This window comes from Balaenoptera musculus, chromosome 5 (assembly GCF_009873245.2).
Source record: "Balaenoptera musculus isolate JJ_BM4_2016_0621 chromosome 5, mBalMus1.pri.v3, whole genome shotgun sequence".
Classification (NCBI taxonomy): Eukaryota; Metazoa; Chordata; class Mammalia; order Artiodactyla; family Balaenopteridae; genus Balaenoptera; species Balaenoptera musculus.
In genome coordinates, this window is record NC_045789.1 from 59,465,016 (window position 1) to 59,482,910 (window position 17,895).

The 17,895-nt window shown below is 34.9% G+C and overlaps 1 protein-coding gene across 9 annotated transcripts in view; it reads right to left on the minus strand.

The window, feature by feature from the left end:
- Positions 1-17,895, minus strand: part of ADGRL3 (adhesion G protein-coupled receptor L3) — an 851,742-nt gene that overhangs the window by 566,254 nt on the left and 267,593 nt on the right. The window contains exon 1 of one of the 9 annotated variants that reach the window (XM_036853245.1): positions 42-52. The exons of the other annotated variants lie outside the window; for them this stretch is intronic. The gene's annotated coding sequence lies outside the window, so the exon portion shown is untranslated. Of the gene's footprint in view, positions 1-41; positions 53-17,895 lie in introns of those variants that run through there. 9 annotated transcript variants of the gene reach the window in all.

Genomic DNA, 17,895 nt, shown 5'->3' on the forward strand with positions numbered 1-17,895 from the left:
TCTCACACTCTTTCCATGTATATGATTTGTAAAATAGATACTTTGCTCTTCACAAATGAAAATACTCATAAAATCTCAAATTTTTATCATCAATATTAGTTGTGAAAAATAAGTTTGAATGAATATGGCCATTATTAAAAAGGATATTCAAAAAATTAACAATTGCTTTAAAATACATCATTTACGATAATAATCAAGGATTGATTTCTGTTTCCAAGGGAAGTAAAAATTAGGAAAGGCAAGCAAGCTATAGTTAAAACATGCAGATTTAACAGGTTTCTACTTCAAAGTAAATAATTCCATTTCTAACAGAAACATGTGAATCTATTCCAAAATCTAGAGCACGAGGCAAAATACAGTCTTCTTCATAACAACAGCTAACATTCATTGAGCCCTTACTATCAGGCACTGTTGTAAGAGCTTCCCACATATTACATAATTTAATTGATTTTAAATATAAACATTATTGTTAATCCTATAACAACTCCAAAGGAAGGGGCTATTATTATTCCTAACTGGCCAATGAGGAAACTACAGGAACAAGAAGTTAAAAGAGCCTGCTGAGGTCACATGGCTGAAAATAAAGAGCCCAGATTTGCACCTAAACAGTCTAGACCCATGGATTGTGCTTGTCCCTCCCCAAGGATTCATATGTTGAATACAAATCCCAATGTGATGGAATTTGTAGGTGAGGCCTTTGAGAAGTGATTAGGTCAGGAGAGCTGAATCCTCATGAATGAGATTAGTACCTTAGAAAAGAAACCCCAGAGAGTTTTCTAGCTCCTTCTACCATGTGAGCTCACAGCAAGAGGACAGCTGTCTATAACCCCGGAAGTGGGCTGTCTCTAAAACTCAACCATGCTGGTACCCTGGTCTTGGAATTCCAGTCTACAGAACTGTGAAAAATAAATTTCTGTTGTTTATTTAGATATCCAGCCTATGGTATTTTTCTCAGAGCAGCCTGTGATAAAACAATACTTTATATAAATGTAAGGAGCTTTAAGTTAGTTATGATAGTGATTATAGGTTGAATGAAGTGAGATGAAGATCTAGGATATCGTTATACACTGAAATATTCAAACAAACTTCAGATTGAGACATTCATGCCATAAACAGAAGGCCTTCATTATCTTCACTTCTGAAAATCTACTAGCTGGCATCATATATCTCTGGCATATCTGAATAGATGCCAGTGATCCATTTTATTCATGCTTGTTTTGGGTGAGTGAGGGACAAGACCACAGACTTTATTAGGTGAGTAGCCCAGAAATGATGATCTCGGAGGTTCTTAAGAGCCAAGCAAGTGCTTCTTAAATTATATAAAAAGTTGAAAGCAATCAGGAAAAAAATAAATATCTCCCAAGTGAAATTCTGAAAAAGCTTCAAAATGTATCAATCTAATTCCAGTCAGCATGACTAATTCTGTTAGTAATTTTTCCAAAAAGGGAACTGAGATTACTTGGAATGTTACTGAGAAGAAGAAAATATATCTTCAAAGTATTAAAATTATTTGTGACTTTATCACACTTATTTTAAATTCAAGAATCAAATTAACAAATGATCAGTAAAGCTGACCTCAAATGTTTCTAATATTTATTGGATTTTTATTATCTGCTGAGGCTGTATGATTGGGAGAAACTAGTATTGTCTTATGTCGCTTCCTTTTTGACAATTTTATAACTGAAATCACCTCGGTACTTCATAATTGACAACTATGACAATATATTATATCTACTATAAGCTTCATTTACAAGTGAAGTTGCAGGCTTTGATTTAAAACCAACATAACCACGTTTTCTCCAGCAAAATTGTAGAAAATATCATTACAGATAGCACTACAGTTGAGACTGGTGAAAAAGTTATTTCCATAGCTGGGAACAATAAACTTTAAAAGTCAAATTATCATATCAAGCTACAGCATGGGTTTAGGGGGCTGAATTGGGGGAAAAAGTCCTAACACTATTTCTCTGAAAGCAATGACAGTTACTAAATAACTGACTTAAAAATAAAGCCTAGGATAGGGACTTCCTTCGTGGCACAGTGGTTAAGAACCCACCTGCCAGTGCAGGGGACACAGGTTCGAGCCCTGGTCCAGGAAGATCCCACATGCCGCGGAGCAACTAAGCCCGTATGCCACAACTACTGAGCCTGCGCTCTAGAGCCCGCAAGCCACAACTACTGAGCCCGCGTGCTGCAACTACTAAAGCCCGCGCTCCGCAACAAGAGAAGCCACCGCAATGAGAAGCCCGCACACCGCAACGAAGAGCAGCCCCCGCTCACCACAACTAGAGAAAGCCCGCGCGCAGCAACAAAGACCCAATGCAGCCCAAAACAAAACAAAACAAAACAAAACAAAAAGCCTAGGACATAAAAGCTACAAGAAATGAGGTAGTAATGTCAAATTCATTCTATTCCAATTCCTTCAGGCAGATAAGAAAAAAATACACATCTACTTACAATTTCTTTAAAGACTTTCCAAAACCAAGAGGAATGCAGGGGAAGCTAAATCTCTTTATGAGCTAGATGCTTATATGAGAGTTTCACTGTAGTTTAGTTATCATGACTAGTCAGTCCCATTCATCTCTTTCATATAAACAATTTGAATTTAAACCCTTGATATTCACATTTTTTAAAAACTTCAACAAGTCTCTTTTTCAAAATTAAATTAAACAAGTATTAATAAGAATTAAACAAGTATTAATAAGAAAGAGATTACTGTAAAATAGTGGAAATATTTTTAAATGTATAGCGGACAAGGTCTAAAAATAATTCCTTTAGAACCTCCTGACATAGGATATCTATATATTTTAAATACCTTGTTCTTGAGATTATGAAAGAAATACATTGTCTTTTGTGATTCATAAAGATAACTTTGCTATATTTCATTCCTTGTAGTTGGTGTATCAGTAGTAACCAGGCAGGAGAGAAAATACACATTTTGAAATTATCTCATCTCAGTAGGGTGCACCTGGATAGGTCTCAAATTAAACATCTTCCTTAATGGCCCATTATGGAGTATCATGCCTAAAATACCCAAAGGCAGTCAGGGACCATTACTGTCAAGGGAGAGTTTCTAAGGTTGTAGCATATGATGCAATATTTCTGCTATAACTTTATCCTGACTGGGAGCTTATTTAAATACATATTTATGGCTTTAAAATCAACAGCTACCATAGTGAGGCATAGCATAACACCAAGACACAGATTAAAAATATCAATGTATCAATACATTTTATATTAATGCTTTGATGATTAGCATTTATAGGTAGCTACCAAATTATGAAATGGGTCACTTTACAAAACTTAACTTTTAAGATAGCTGCTTAGACGTCAAAGTATTTTTCTTCATGGGGAAGAAAAATATATCTAAAATATATTTAATCTTTATAGTAAAATGTATATAATTTAGTAGAAATAATGATCATCATCACATCAATTCCTCAGGAGCTATACAACAAGTATATGATGGAGATATTGGCATTGCTGCTTAAGGTAAAGAAGCTTATTTTCACATTAAAAACATTTCCTCAACTTCTGGGGTTTTAACTGGTAGGCAAAATGGCAAACAGGAAGTAAAACGAAATCAGAATGAAACCATCTTTATGTTTCATTCTTCTTGTTTCTGGTCCTATCACTATAGAAACTGATGTGGAACAGCATTAGGAAAAACTAAAAAAGCACCAATTAGGTCTGGGGATAAGTAAGCAAAAGCTTGGGAAAGAAAATATCAAAAAAAGAAAAAAAGAAATTTAAGTGGAAATTTCCACTTAAAGGTAGTACCTCAGCGGAAAAGGAATAACTAAACTGGTTTGGCTAATGTATTTAAATACAGGATAATAAAGGATGTATTTAGAGAAGGAACATGTAAGTCAGGTCCTGTTCAGATTCCCATAATTAGAGAATTTTATAACAGAACTTTTATAGTTATTAATATATGAATTTATTCATTCATATATATGTAATATATAATTTATATAAATGTACATATAACTACAATGATGACATATAATCTTTTATCATACCATTCATATTTTTATCCAATAAATATTGCAAATCACAATTTTTGTGATTTTAGTAACCCAGTACAACAAGAGAATGTATATGAATATATAATCCAAAGTTATCATTCAAATAGTCAATTTCTATTTCTCAGTGTAACTTCTGTGTATCTTGTGATTTTATAATAGTAAAAATAAGTGGCACCTCAAATTATAATAATGTCAAACACTTGCCATTTAAAAAAATTACACCAAATGACTCCTAAAGATGTCCACACAAATAATAGTACACGTTTTCTGATGTAAAAAGATAATTAAACCAATCAAATACAATGACTTAAGACAACTGGTAAAACCAAAACAAAACAAAACAAAAGAGTCTTGGTTAATGGGAAGAATAACCAAGTTGTTTTTTTGTTCTTGAAAAGGAATGGCCCCATTAAGAAATATGAAAACGTATGAAAATCTAACCACACAAACGGCATACACATCTCACCTAGAGGTGTTTACACTGCATCCTCTGGGTGTTCGTACTTTCCAAAGTGTTCAAAAACTGGACACGTCAATGAAATCATCTCACTGATTTGAACAAGATATTATTCTGTAGGGTGACTGTTTTTTATTTACCATTAGGTAAGAGGATATGTTATACAATTATCTCCAAGTTATATTTAAGTGAATTTAGGACAAAAGCAATCCATTCTAGAGACTATGCAAATAAAAAGCATAAGGAAAGAAACTTGAAAAAGAGCAGTACAAAAGTGGCTATCCAAAATTACTTTGATAAAGATTATTATTTAAGGTAAATACCTGTGAGAAGGTTTTCTCATGAAATTTGATTTTCTTAATAATTAAGACATCTAAAATGGCTTAATGGCTCCTATTTATTTAAAGATACCATTGTTTTGATTCCCTACAAAAAGCCCTTCTCCCCATCTTTGGTAAAAATATCTTTGAGTTATGTAGTTTCAAAATCACATTGATGTTTCAGTACATAAATCATTTCTTTGTTCAGTCCTTTCTCTGTAGAATGGTGATTCACAAGGACAATTCAGGAGCACCTAGGTTCTAAAATAACCAAAATTGGCAAATTGTACAAAAAGATATATAGTGTCATTGTTACTTGGCTCTAGCTAGAAATAAAGTAAGGGAACACAGATCAACTGTGATGGAAAATCCATCAGAAACAACAAAGCTGGCAGATTATTATATACAATGATATCTGGATCAATTTTAACTACCATTTTATTTAAATATTCTTCTAATATATTTCACAGTGATGGCAGATAAAGAGCCAAAGCAGATAACTGCCTACCATGGAAACTGTGGAAACAACTTCAGGTTAAAAATATTTTTTAAAAAAACAGTAACTATATTTGTGTTAAGTTTGGAGTTAAATTTTTTGTGAATTAGAATAATTACAAATCTCTTTTATCTTTTTTTTTTAGAATCAAGAGATATCTATGTTTTCTGGTTTTGCTTTTTCTATCATGTCTGTGATTACTGAATAAGATATAGTTGAAAGCACCCCAAAGATTATTTCCCCTTGCATTTGAGACATTAATTTATCTTTCAGAAAAATAAGGTATTCCCTGAAATATCTCAGGAACTTGCATTTCCAAAGAAACATAGTCTTGCTTTTATGAAGATTTACCATGGCAATAATTTTTTAATGCTATGCATGAAACATAACATGGTTTAAACACAAAGCTTATATCCTTTACTTCTTTTTCCTAAAACTGTTAAAATACAAGGGAGATAATTATTTTTCTCTGTGAAACAATAAGATTATTTAGTCAATTAAAATAGTGGCCTTTTGAAAGGGCTTCTTTCTTTTTTCTTTATGATAAGTCTTATTTTTTACTTTTAATGAAAATGTATACTTTAATAACTGGTTTTTCTAGTTATGAAATAAATGAGTTACAAGGATGAAATGTACAGAGTGGGGAATATAGGTAATAATAATGTAGTATCTTTGTGTAGTGACAAAGGTGGTCAAGAGGTACAAACTTCCAGTTATAAGATAAATAAATACTAGCGATATAATGTACAATCAATATAATTAACACTGTTGTATGGTTTCTATGAAAGTTATTAACAGAGTAAATCCAAAGAGTTCTCAAGAGAACTCTCAAGAGTTCTGCAAGGAAAAATTTTTTTCTTTTGTTTTAAATTTTGTACCTGTATAAGGAGATAGATGTTCACTAAATTTGTTATGGCAATATTTTCATGATGTTTATAATATATAAGTCAAATCATTATGCTGTACACCTTAAACTTATACAGTGCTGTATGTCAATTATATCTCAATAAAACTGGAAGAAAAAATAAAACACAGATAAATATACTCACAAACTTCCCCATGCTCTTGATAAAGGAACCTAATTAATATATAAAATTCCAATTATTCCTAACATAAACATCTCAACAGATTAATTATATTTAGTGGCTTTTCATAATCTTGTCGTGAGTGGCTTTTTTTATTCTAACAAACTGCATCAGTTTTGCCCACATGAAGAACATGTACGTTTCTGGTGGGTCTTGTTCACCTGTTGGAGTTGGGTAACTCCAAAGCCCATCTTCCTCTAGCTCCCTCACTACACCTGAGGAAGTTGAGAAAGCCAAGGTCTACACAGTGTCATCGTTATATACACTATCTACAAAGCATCATCCTACCTTTTTTTCTCTTCTTTGCCTTTTTATTGCTATTCTTTGTAATTAGACAAAGAAAACTTTGCGATCACCAAGTCATTTTAGTCAGATGAAAAAGTGCATGAAATTCTTTGATTAAATCTCATCACTGAACTTACTACTGTTTATTAATTAGATCACTGACAATTATATTGTTTCAGATTCTGGCTGTTTGGAATAAATGTTCATTATCACAGCCAGTATATTACTAGAGGTGTGTTAAGCATAGTATAATTTTATAATTATATATAAAATATCAGTATTGACCATTATAAACTGTTCAGGGGATAAGTTAATGTATTCTAGAGTAATTCATTATGATTTAAAATTAAATCATAATGCATCCTTGGAATGTAACAACAATGCTAACTTTAAAAAAGGAGAAATTATATCATTGGGAACAATATTAATATGGATCTCAAATATTTAAAAAATCATGTAAACACTATATGGTGATTTCACCTTTGACGTACATGTTTCCAGTGAATTTACACTGTATTTTTACCCCTCAAAATTCCTTTATTACCTTAATCAAGACTTATGCACCATGGTGTTTTCCCCAGTGGTGGGCTCAAAAAATAGTTTCTGATTTAAATCTTCTCTAATTTCCTAAACTTTTTAATATTTACTTAAAATAAAAGATATTTTTTAAAAATTTCCAAAGACTAGCTCCCTTTAAGAATCACTCCTATCAGTCAGCAGAAAGAATGACACCCTACATTTTATATTTTTACAGAATTGAGGAATGCCTTATGGTCCTAATGTATTTTTCACCAAGGAACTCAATAGGAAGACAGGTAGGTAATATAACCAAATATTTTTGAATATCCGTTCTTCCACCAGGGTGTGCATTTGTGCATGTGTGTGTATTCCACATGTGTTTAGTTTATAAACTTATGTGTTAAGTTTATTTTAAATATCCTCTCATAAGGTCCTTTTATAAATATGGAAGTTTTCTAGCATGGGTAGTTGATTTATCCTGAGGGATTTGTGGCTTATTAATGTTAATTTTCTTCTAATAGAAAGAAAAATGTGGATCTGATTGGGAGCCTGGTGTCAAAACACAAAAGAAGTTTGGGAATCAAGATGTCAAAGAGGCATCTCTTTGACAATTTTGCCTAGAGTTAATCTGTTAATAACTAACATCAAAAAAAAAAAAGGAAAAAGGGTTCCCTTTTCTCCACACCGTTTCCAGCATTTATTGTTTGTAGATTTTTTGATGATGGCCATTCTGACTGGTGTGAGGTGATACCTCATTGTAGTTTTGATTTGCATTTCTCTAATGATTAGTGATACTGAGCATCCTTTCATGTGTTTATTGGCAATCTGTATATCTTCTTTGGAGAAATGTCTATTTAGGTTTTCTGCCCATTTTTGGATTGGGTTGCTTGTTTTTTTGATATTGAGCTGCATGAGCTGCTTGTAAATTTTGGAGATTAATGGGAATGTAAACTGATACAGCCACTATGGAGAACAGTATGGAGGTTCCTTAAAAAACTAAAACAGAACTACCATACAACCCAGCAATCCCACTCCTGGGAATATACCCTGAGAAAACCATAATTCAAAAAGAGTCATGTACCACAATGTTCACTGCAGCACTATTTACAATAGCCAGGACATGGAAGCAACCTAAGTGTCCATCGACAGAGGAATAGATAAAGAAGATATGGCACATATATACAATGGAATATTACTCAGCCATGAAAAGAAACGAAATTGAGTTATTTGTAGTGAGGTGGATGGACCTAGAGTCTGTCATACAGAGTGAAGTAAGTCAGAAAAAGAAAAACAAATACCATATACTAACACATATATATGGAATCTAAAAAAAAAAAAAATGGTTCTGAAGAACCTAGGGGCAGGACAGGAATAAAGATGCAGACAAAGAGAATGGATATGAGGACATGGGGAGGGGGAAGGTTTAGCTGGGACGAAGCGAGAGAGTGGCATGGACATATATACACTACCAAATTAAAATAGATAGCTCGTGGGAAGCATCTCCATAGCACAGGGAGATCAGCTGGGTGCTTTGTGACCACCTAGAGGGGTGGGATAGGGAGGGTGTGAGGGAGAAGCAAGAGGAAGGAGCTATGGAGGTATATGTATATTTATAGCTGATTCACTTTGTTATAAAGCAGAAACTAACACACCATTCTAAAGCAATTATACTCCAATAAAGATGTTAAAAAGAAAAAAAGGAAAAACTTTGTTAGTTCAGCTGAAGTACAGCAACAAATGTTAACCAATCAAACAACAAAAATACATTGAGTAATTCCTATGTGACAAATGCTATAGAAAAAATGAGCTCGTTTTACAATGTATCTATACATTCTTTTTTTTCACTGTGGAAATATTACCTGAAATAATTATTTTATTATTTCATATGACTATAAATAAAACATATATACATGTGCACACACAGGCACATTTAAAAATTTTAGATAGAAACGGATGTATTATTATAAATTAATAGATAAGGGGATATTTGCTGAATACTGCCAGTAAACATCCACTGTAAAACATCTTCATCATCCAAATCCAAGACACAGATGCTACAATGATTCTCTTTATCTCAAACAGAGAAGAGTCAAATAGCCCCACACTGGATTCCTTAATTTTTTTAAAGATTCAGAAATGAAGATATATAGCAGAAACAAAAAGAAATGTGATGGGCAGTCTGGAGAACATCAGTGTTCCCAGGGATTAAAACAGTTACTGTAATGGAAAAGTTTCTTTGAATTCTAAGGAACATTATAAAATATATTTCAGGTATCATTATACCAAAAGCATTCATTAGCTCCTCTCAGACATGACCCCCTATGTTTCCCTCTTTTTTTTCTTTCTCTTTTGCTTTGTTGACTTACAGTGGTCCAGCCACGAATGCAAAGAATCACCCTGCTATCAATGCAGATGGTTTTATGCAAACATGTATCTCAATGTGAGCGTATGTATCCTAAAATTAACCAGAATATACAAAATTATCTGGAAAGAAATGTAGCATTAATCCTTTTAGCACAGAGTTAATCCTAGATAACTATAAAAATTACTCTGACAGAGATCAACATTTTATTGGCCTTGGGAGATTTTATTCCAAATGAAGTAATTATTATTTTATGTTCTATTCTCCAAGAAAATGTATAAGGAAATAAAAATGAAACATGTGACTCAAGACATTTTATGGAGAAATTAACTAAAATAGTTTAATATATGTAAAAAGTACAAAGTCCATATTTGGGTAATTATGACATGTCAGAACTAAGGAAATCTCTCAAAATCATCTTCTTCAAGCCTTTTTTTTTAAGAGGAGAAATGCAATGCATTGAACATTAAAAATCAACTAGTTTTTTTTTATGAATACTCTATTAGTAATATATTTTTCTGCCAAAATAATTAAAGCTTTTTAAAATGATAAAGATAAAGAAGGACTATAATAGTAAGGTAGAAAGTAGTAACTCCAACCCCAAACCACAAAATAAATTTAATTTTCTTTTTTTTAACTGAAGTACAGTTGATTTACAATGTTGTGTTAGTTTCAGGTGTACAGCAAAGTGATTCAGTTTTAGACACACACACACACACATATGTATCTATTCTTTTGAGTCTTTTCCATTATAGGTTACTACAAGACATTGAATATAGTTCCCTGTGCTATACAGTAGGTCCTTGTTGTTTATCTATTTTAGATATAGTAGTGTGTATGCACAGACTTTTAAATCCCTTAAGCCAAGTGAGGAGGAGATATTGCTGTACACTTCCCTAAGCTCTCTGCATCCTTCCCCTATACACACTTTAGTACTGGGATGCATTTACAAATGTCTTAGAGAAACTGAAGAAAATGTAAAATACAATTGGGGGTAACATCTGTTTACAAGGAGCTAAAGGGTACAGTTCAAATTCTTGATTCCACACATTTTTGTACTAAGCAGTTTTGTCCAGAGAATTCACTGATTCTTGGAACATTAATATTTTTACAAAAAAAAAAAAAAAAGAAAGCAGGCTTTTTTGGTTCAACTCTTTTTTACAATTTTTGATGTGGATCATTGCTATTTTAAATAAACTATCACCATTTTTTAAAAAAAATACTACTACAGCTTAATAATAACAAAACATAAATGACCACCACACCAAAGCTTGACCATACTGCCAGATAAAAATTCTGGCCATGAATACTCTAACCTAATAATGAGAAATTTTATTAACTTTTCTATTGCAGTTGACTTTTTTGATTTTATACTATTTGCATGGAGACCAAAACTATAGTTGAAATTAGTTTAGATGTATTGAACAAAAAATTATTGAAAAGCTATGAAAGAAAGATTTTTTAAAATTATGTATCAGACATATTACAGTACAGTGCTTTTTCAAACCACAAAGATTAAGATTTGGTGTAATACCTTTTCATTTATTTCTGTATATTTCATCAATGTTTTCACATGACTGAATTCAAATCTTTTGTTTAATAAATAAATAAAATGGGAAGTAGGATGTGGGACAGAAGCTCCCCAGCAGTAATAATTATCCTTATAAATTACTGATACACAAGGATATTTGTTGAATACTTGATTATGGTAACAAAGGTTTTCGAATAGTTAATTTAGAAAGGAATTAGCCAGACGATAGAAGAGTAGCTATCGCACAACAGAAAATCTGACTTATAAATACAAAGATAAATAATAGAAGTCTTATGACCCAAACTGAGCACAGCCCAAAAAATGTCCCTAGGCCAAGACAGATTGTGATGCTGCTAATACACCCATATTTTTCTGAGAAGCCACTTTATCTTTTAAGAGTAAAGTCTAAATTCTCAACTAAAATGTTTGTGTAACATCATGTACTTTTTGAAATTAAAGGTTGTCATTATTTTTTCATCAGTACAGGATCTACAGATTTGCTCTTTACAATGAATAAGATGATGTCTATAGATTTCAATACTAAATGCACATAGTCTATAAATCTACTGAGGTAATAGAATTTAGAAGTTTGACTTGCCCGTGATTTAATATTCTTGAATTGAAGTTTAAAGCCTTGAAATATTATCAAGGCTTCTGAGGAATCTCTGTGGTCCTAGCAGTTAACACAAGATCTTAGCAGGTATTTTGACAAAACAAAGAAAATGTAAGATCTATTTTATGACTATTAATCAAGACCTATACTTGGTAGTCATAATTCATCATGGTTTCAAAATATCAGAGTTGCTTTGCTAACATTTCCCAAATCTACCTTTAAAATACACCTTCATAGAAAATATCTTGCCGTTAGCACTAACCGTTTCTTATGTACTTCAAGAAAGATCTAGTACCATGGGGACTAGGCAGGACTGACAGAAAAGAAACTATAAATCTTTGTCACGTTCAGAAACGAGCCCTGAATTCAGTCAGAATGGACTGTATTCTTTTTCTCTTGTCTGAGGTAACATAGTAGTTTTGTTAATAGTATCCCAACTTATTTCACCTCCCTCAGGTTCTGATAAAACATGCTTAAAATTTCATGATTCAAATACCATTATCTTTAACACAGAGAATCAAGGGACCCTATGACATGCGACATGCAATAAACACTACTATAGAACAAGTCAATAGTAAACAAAGAAGCACAAGAAAATGCCCCAGCTTGTGAAAACTCTGTTCAGAACGTTCAATTAGAGCACAGTGAGAAGACATTTATTTTACATTTTCCGTCATGTTCTAAAATAGTTTGTTACATTAGTCTAAAATAGTTTAATTGATTGTTATGAAGTGCACATGTTCTCTGGTGAGCAATTAATCATTTTAAATTAAAAACGTAACTTTGTGCAATTGGGCCATAGTGATTTAATGTGAGTTGGACAGTAAGTTATATTAATTTAACCAGCAACAAAATCAAGTGGGGGGAAAGGATTTATCTTTGGAGGAAATACACTACATTTGGATAAATAGATGAAGTATAATAGCACTCAAGTGAAATAAACTTATGCTTTAGATACTAAAAAGCTGGTAATTCCTTAGTGCTAAAGCTTTGAGATATGCAGGTCTTTTCATGTTAATAAAATCTATAATGGTGCTGATGATGTTAACATACTGTTTAGGGTGAGAAAAATTATAAAAGTAACACAATAAGGACATTTCTCAGTTTTTGTTTATTTTGTTATTTGAAGTGTTCTCACTGTTCCGTCTTGCTAGGCAAATGGTTTTCACATGTTCTCCCTCAAAAAATTATCAACACTTAAGGGCAATGATATCACTTTGTTTCTATGAATTTGGCAACTAATAATAATCTATAAAACCCCTGTGTTCAACGAATGATGTACATAAATTATCTCAGTATCCCAAAGTGCTATTTACCATAACACTCAGTGAGACTTGTTTGTTTGTTACATGTCCTTAACTTTTAGAACCTCACGTGGTAGGGAGGCAAAACAAAGCCTCCCATAGAAAAGACTCTAATTAACTGTTTTTACTGTCATTCACAAAAAGTGATAGGATAGTCACATTCTTTTCCTTATTTAAAAGTTATTCATATAAGACAGTTGTACCTAAATACCAAGACTACATACTGAATATTTCAGAGGGATTTTGCACAAGTTGTCCTAACCTTCTTATTGTACACTGAAACTTAGCCTTGCAAAATATTTTGTCTGCTGGCTCTATTGTAAAAGTGTTTTTACAATATTGTAAAAGTAAGGATTTTTACTATTGTAAAAGTAAAGATTCAAGCATGAGCTCTGTAAACAGAGCTAATTGTCAATATTGATAATACATCCATTAATCTCTTCCATCACAAAATAAACCCTACTTCTATAATATTCACAATTTTTTATTCTGCAAACGTTTTCCTGACAAATTCCCAAAAATGTCTATTCACATTTCTATCACAAGGTCAAGAATACTTTACTACTCTCATTTGTTCATATAGGTGTATCTCCTCCTGGACAATAAGGCCCAAAAGTACAAGATCATATTTTATTCATTTTTATGTTCACATCAACTAGCACAAGGCTTGGCATCTAATAGTAGGTCAATAAATGTCTGCTTCACTAAATTGTAACAGAATAAACCAATGATTAAGGTTCCAGATGATGAGAAATTAGAGTTGATTAGCTCAAAGAGAAAATGACTGAAAATATTTTTTCCTAAATAAAACTAGTTAATAATAAAGGTTAACATACATCAAGCTCTTAGCATGTCTCATGCCCTATTATAAACAGTATATATGTTTTTGGTTTGTCTTTGTTTTTTCTTCATTTATTTCTTGTTCAGTCTGGAATTATACCCATTTTACACATGGAAAAGCTGAGCCACAAAAACCTTAAGGAACTTGCTCAAATACTTGTCACCAAACTAAAATGTGTGGGATCCAGGCTTCAGTCCAAGTAGTTTCAATCTAGTGCCTGCTCTTAGCCGTATAGCTCTGCCTCTGATGATGGGAGAAGGAAAAGCTGCTTTCATCCATCCATCAGACCCTTGCCCTGCATTTGCTTTGCTCCAGGCACTGCACAAAGCACCTAAGTTACAAAGGTGAATAACGCTGAGGCTCCCTTTTATCCCTGGTCTCTGTCTTTCTCAGAAATATATAAAAGTCTCTAATGCTTTAAAAAAACACGTACATACACTCAAAAACATACGAAGAGGTGTCTTTTTCATTTCACTGCCAAAATTCTCATCTTAGCACATAAATGTTGGCTCTGTTACATCACAGCCACTTCAACCTCTAATTACTTACAGTCCAGATCTGTCTCCTTCTCTCACTGAAAAGTCTCTCAAAAAATTCCCTAATGGCTAATTGTCAAATCCAGTAGCCTCTTCATAGTTTTCAATCTACTTAAGTCACCTGCAGCACTGATGATCCTTATACCAATCAGATCCCTTGGCTCCTAAAATTCAATCATACACAAAGGATAAAAGGAAATAACACCAAATAATAATGAAACCGTAGGTATAATTGAGCTCAACACCTCACTTCACAAATGGGAAATCTATGGCCTAAAGAAGATAAGTTAGTTCTCTCAAGATCATATCTTGAGTTAGACACAGAGCCATGGTTAAAATTTAGGGCTATCATTCCAAAGTTCATCAATACTTTCTTCAGTGTAGATCTTTTTTTTCTACTTCTACCAAATCTACATCTCAGGCTTTCATCTCTTTGGTGGGCAGCCTGAAGATGGACCTCAATGATTCCTGCCTGCAGGTGTCTACCTTCACATGTAATCCATCCCCCTTGAGGCTGGACTGGACTTACTGACTCCCTTCAAACAAACAGAATAGGGCAGGCTGAAGTCGGTAAGATGGCGGAAGAGTAAGACGCAGAGATCACCTTCCTTCCCACAGATACAGTAGAAATACATCTACACGTGGAACTGCTCCTACAGAACACCCACTGAACGCTGGCAGAAGACCTCAGACCTCCCAAAAGGCAAGAAAATCCCCACGTACTTGGGTAGGGCAAAAGAAAAAAGAAATAACAGAGACAAAAGAATAGGGACGGGACCTGCACCAGTGGGAGGGAAGTGTGAAGGAGGAAAGGTTTCCACACACTAGGAAGCCCCTTCGCGGGCGGAGACTGTGGGTGGCAGAGGGGGGAGCTTCAGAGCCACGGAGGAGAGCGCAGCCACAGGGGTGCAGAGGGCAAAGTGGAGAGACTCCCGCACAGAGGCTCGGCGCCGAGCAGCACTCACTAGCCCGAGAGGCTTCTCTGCTCACCCGCCGGGGCGGGCGGGGGCTGGGAGCTGAGGCTTGGGCTTCCGTCGGATCGCAGGGAGAGGACTGGGGTTGGCGGCATGAACACAGCCTGAAGGGGTTAGTGCACCACAGCTAGCCAGGATGGAGCCCGGGAAAAAGTCTGCAGCTGCCGAACAGGCAAGAGACTTTTTCTTGCCTCTTTGTTTCCCGGTGCGCGAGGAGAGGGGATTCACAGCACCGCCTAAACGAGTTCCAGAGACGGGCGTGAGCTGCGGTTATCAGCGCGGACCCCAGAGACGGACATGAGACGCTAAGGCTGCTGCTGCCGCCACCAAGAAGCCTGTGTGTGAGCACAGGTCACTCTCCACACCGCCCCTCCCAGGAGGCAGTGCAGCCCGCCACGGCCAGGCTCCCGTGATCCAGGGACAACTTCCCAGGGAGAACGCGCGGCACGCCTCAGGCTGCTGCAACGTCACGCCGGCTTCTGCCGCCGCAGGCTCGCCCCGCCTCCTCCGTACCCCTCCCTCCCCCTGGCCTGAGTGAGCCAGAGCCCCCGAAGCAGCTGCTCCTTTAACCCCGTTCTGTCTGAGTGGGGAACAGACGCCCTCAGGCGACCTACACACAGAGGCGGGTCCAAATCCAAAGCTGAACCCCGGGAGCTGTACGAACAAAGAAGAGAAAGGGAAATTTCTCCCAGCAGCCCCAGAAGCAGCGGATTAAAGCTCCACAAACAACTTGATGTGCTTGCACCTGTTGAATATCTGAGTAGACAACGAATCATCCCAAATTCAGGAGGTGGACTTTGGGAGCAGGATATATTAATTTTTCCCCTTTTCCTTTTTTTGTGAGTGTATATGTGTATGTTTCTGGGTGAGATTTTGTTTGTATAGCTTTGCTTTCACCGTTAGTCCTAGGGTTAGGTCCGTCCGTTTTATTTTATTTTATTTTTTACTTAAAATTTTTTTCCCTAATAAATGTTTTCTTAATCATTTTCTCCTTATTTTCTATTTTTAAAAATTAAAAAAAAATTTTTAATAAGTTTTTTCATATATTTTATTTTAAAAAATTACGTTTTTTTCTTAATAATTTTTTTCCTATTTTTTATTATAAAAAATTAATAAATCTATTTTTTAAAATTAAAAAAATCTTAATAAATTTATTCTTAATAATTTTTTTCTTATTTTTTATTATAATAGCTTTATTTTATTTTATTTTATCCTCTTTCTTTCTTTCTTTCTATTTTTTCTCCCTTTTATTCTAAGCCGTGTGGATGAAAGGCTCTTGGTGCTCCAGCGAGGCATCAGGGCTGTGCCTCTGAGGTGGGAGAGCCAACTTCAGGACACTGGTCCACAAGAGACCTCCCAGCTCCACGTAATACCAAACGGCGAAAATCTCTCAGAGATCTCCATCTCAACATCAAGACCCAGCTTCACTCAACGACCAGCAAGCTACAGTGCTGGACACCCTATGCCAAACAACTAGCATGACAGGAACACAGCCCCATCCATTAGCAGAGAGGCTGCCTAAAATCATAATAAGGCCACAGACACCCCAAAACACACCACCAGACGTGGACATGCCCACCAGAAAGACAAGATCCAACCTCATCCACCAGAACACAGGCACTAGTCCCCTCCACCAGGAAGCCTACACAACCCATTGAACCAACCTTAGCCACTGGTGACAGATACCAAAAACAACGGGAACTATGAACCTGCAGCCTGTGAAAAGGAGACCCCAAACACAGTAAGATAAGCAAAATGAGAAGACAAAAAAACACACGGCAGGTGAAGGAGCAGGGTCAAAACACACCAGACCTAACAAATGAAAAGGAAATAGGCAGTCTACCTGAAAAAGAATTCAGAATAATGATAGTAAGGATGATCCAAAATCTTGGAAATAGAATGGAGAAAATAAAAGAAACGTTTGACAAGGACCTAGAAGAACTAAAGAGCAAACAAACAATGATGAACAACACAATAAATGAAATTACAAATTCTCTAGAAGGAATCAATAGCAGAATAACTGAGGCAAAAGAATGGATAAGTGACCTGGAAGATAAAATAGTGGAAATAACTACCACACAGCAAAATAAACAAAAAAGATTGAAAAGAATTGAGGACAGTTTTAGAGACCTCTGGGACAACATTAAATGCACCAACATTTGAATCATAGGGGTCCCAGAAGAAGAAGAGAAAAAGAAAGGGACTGAGAAAATATTTGAAGAGGTTGTAGTTGAAAACTTCCCTAATATGGGAAAGGAAATAGTTAATCAAGTCCTGGAAGCACAGAGAGTCCCATACAGGATAAATCCAAGGATAAACATGCCAAGACACATATTACTCAAACTATCAAAAATTAAATATAAAGAAAACATATTAAAAGCAGCAAGGGAAAAACAACAAATAACACACAAGGGAATCCCCATAAGGTTAACAGCTGATCTTATAGCAGAAACTCTGCAAGCCAGAAGGGAGGGGCAGTATATACTTAAAGTGATGAAGGAGAAAAACCTACAACCAAGGTTACTCTACCCAGCAAGGATCTCA